The 3246-nt window shown below is 42.2% G+C and overlaps 1 protein-coding gene across 1 annotated transcript in view; it reads left to right on the top strand.

Moving 5' to 3' along the window:
* Positions 1 to 2537: 2537 nt before the first annotated feature.
* Positions 2538 to 3246, top strand: part of Far2 (fatty acyl CoA reductase 2) — a gene marked incomplete in the record, with an annotated part of 138389 nt that continues 137680 nt past the window's right edge. The window contains 1 exon segment of the mRNA XM_013505936.1: positions 2538 to 3246.

Genomic DNA, 3246 nt, shown 5'->3' with positions numbered 1-3246 from the left:
CCAACTACTTCTCTGACTAAAATGAGATCTTAGGCCCAAATCTCCAGCTTTCTAGTTATAAAATACTATTTTTTAAATAATTCTCCTGTACATAAAAATCAAAGCTCTGTTTCCATGATTCTATCAGTTAATAGTACTTGTATAAGCAACACCACTTAGGACAGATACCATCCCTTAGGACCACAGCTCTAATTCAAAACCTCCAATTTTAGGGCATCATTAGAATGACCTCATATATTACTTTAGGCCTGACATATTTTGTGTAGGTATTTTGCATATTAAATAAGAACAGTGGTTTTGAAATAAAATCTTGGAGACTGCCCTTTAATCAAATCAATGTCACAATGAATTTTGGAGTTGCACCTATAACATGTGTGAGGACCCAGAATAGAACCCATTGCCCAAGATCAGCACTGATTGCAGTTTTAGTTGCACCTGGGCCGCTAGGGAATGTGATTTGCAAGATGATAAAATTGTTAGCATGTCTTCTGCTCATCCATTCAAAAATATATTAAAAATTTTAGGAAAGCTATTAAAATGACTACTTGAAATGGTCTTGAATAACACATCTCTCTGCAAAAGAAGAAGCAAATACATAGAATTTTACCCTAAATTACCTGTATTAATTTCCTAGAACTACCGTAACAGATTATCCCAAGTTGGGTGGCTTTCATGACAGCAATTTATTTTCGCAGTTATGGAGGTTAGAAGTCTGATTTCAAGGCCATGCTGCATTCAGGGGCCCTGGGGGAGAAGCTTTTACAACTCTTAGCTCCTGGTGGCTGGTGGCATCTCTTCATGCCCTGGGGTTCCACAAGCTGCCGATGGCCTTCTCCAACGCACGAGTGTTGCAGATCTTTTCCTTTCTCCTGTAAGTGCATCTGCCACTGGTTTTAGGGTCTAGCTGCATAATTCAGGATGATCGCATCCCAAGATCCTTAACGTCAGTATGTAAGTGAGATTTTTTCAGAAAGTTACATTCACAAGTTCCAGGAATCAGCATTAGGGTGTATCTTCTCAGGGTTTCCATTCAATCTGCTACCCCTTCTGTCATCTGTCATGGGTTCAGTTGTGCCTCCTCCTCCTTAGACTTTTCTGTATTGAAATCCTACCCTCAGTGCTCGTGAACCTGACCTTTTTTTGGAAATCGAGTTGTTGCAGATGTAATTAGTGAAATTAAAATGAGGTCACTTGGGTGAGCTTTAGTATGACTGGCATCCTTATAAAAAGGGGACAATCGGACACAGACAGGTAAGAGCACACTGAGAACGTGCATGAAGACGGAGGCAGAGCTTGGGTTTGTGCTACAAACCAAGGAGCATCGCAGATTGCCAGGAAGCCCCGGGAGTAGGCAAGAATCAGGAAACAAATTCCCCTCTCACAGCCTTCCTGAGGAACCCACCCTGCAGGCTCTTTGATCTTAGACCTTCAGCCACCGAAACTGTGAGGCAATACATTTCTTTTGTTTAAGTCCCGGAGTTTGTGTACAGTACTTCATTACTGCAGGTCTAGCAAAATAATACAGTACACATATGTAAATATCATTTTAAGTGGTGATAATTAAATTTAATTACGGCTTGAATTCTGTAATAGTGTGTTTTATCCACAAACGGTCCACTGAAAGCATTTTAATTTTCTACTTTATAAATAACAAATATATAACTCTGCCCATGCTGCAGTTCTCATTTTGTGCATTTCCTTTGGGTACATTGTAAGCAATGGCAATCCTTATCAAAAGATCTAGAACAATGAACAGGAAAGGTTACTAACTTGCTCTCCAAGGAACTGTAACAATTTACTTCCCACCTATGGCCTGACAGCTGCGTATGGGCCGTCTCACCAGCACTCCTCAGTGCCACTCCCGTACTGTTTCAGGTTTTTTGTTTTTTTTTTTTAAAGAGAATTTAAAAATAAAAAAATAAAAACGATACAGAATGATAAGAAATTAACAATGATTGTTATATTGCATATTGTTATTTTCAAAGTACTTGTTCTGATTACCAGATATAGGCATGCAAAATTGACCAATTAGGCATTAACTGTTCCATTCAATAAACCATAGAAATTAGTGCTACAATTATCTTAGCTATCTTGTGTATACATACGTATTTTTCCCTTTCTTCTTTCTTTTCTCCCTTCCCTCATCCCAGTTGTTCTTCCTTTTTGAGCAGTTCCTTTCCCTTTCACAATATCTATAGTACCTTTCAGATTTTATTTACTCTTTCAGGTTCTTACATGAGGGAGACAACACGATGCTTACACATGTGAATCTGATTTATTTCACTTATGAGTATGGTCTCTAGTTGCATCCATTTACCTATAAGAGGCTCTAGTTTATCTTTCTTTATAGCTGAGTAATACTCCATTGTATAAAAATACCACTTCTTTTTTACTCATTCCTCAGTTGCTGGGCATTTGGGTTGTTTCTAAGCTTTAGCGATGACAAATTGTGCTGCTATAAACACGGGTGTGCATATACTGCTGTGGTATGATGTTTTCAGTTGTTTTGGAAAAATACCCAGAAGAGGAATAGCTGGGATGAACGGGACCTCTAGTCCTAGTTTTGTGAGGAATCTCCGCAGATTTCCAGTGAGGTTACATTCATACGTATTCTTGAGTGACCAAAAGGTAACAAAGGGTGTGTGTGCGCGCGCGTGTGTGCGTGTATCCTAACCATTTCTTTCTCTCTTGCTTTCAGTCTTAGCCACAGTATCTTTAGATTTTAATGGAAGGAAATCCTGTAGCACTGGACACAACATTGATGTGATTTTTCGAACGCACGAAGTTGCTCGTTTCATTAGCTCCAATTTGCATGAATCAAATGTTTCTTTTCATTTCATGCCGCTTGCTGTAAGGAGAATGAGAACAGCTTACCGGGCAGTAACACCCGGGTTTCGCTTTCCTGACACAGCATGTGTTTGAGGATTTACCTCTCCCCAGGTCTGGGAACTAGGATGGGCCCCGCCGTTGTTAGAGCGCTTCCCGGCGTGGGGCTCCGCCGGCCCCTCCCCGCGCAGCGCCAGTTGTGCTTCAGATTTAACAACGACCGAATTCCGAAAGAGCTGGCAGGCTGAGCACCGGAGGCGCTTTCCTTCCAGCGGAGAAGCAGTGCAGGCGCGGCTGTCCCCGCAGCCCGCTGCCGCGATCCTCCCGGGCTCCGACCCACGCAGGTCCCCATCCACACGCAGCGCCTGCTCTCCGCGCTCCAGGCCCGGGGGCCGGTAAACCGAGGCTCGGGCCCCCGCC

This window comes from Chinchilla lanigera, unplaced genomic scaffold (genome assembly GCF_000276665.1).
Source record: "Chinchilla lanigera isolate Chin_1 unplaced genomic scaffold, ChiLan1.0 scaffold00104, whole genome shotgun sequence".
Lineage (NCBI taxonomy): Eukaryota > Metazoa > Chordata > Mammalia > Rodentia > Chinchillidae > Chinchilla > Chinchilla lanigera.
The sequence above is the reverse complement of the archived record's forward strand: the minus strand, read 5'-3'. Positions and strand labels throughout refer to the sequence as shown.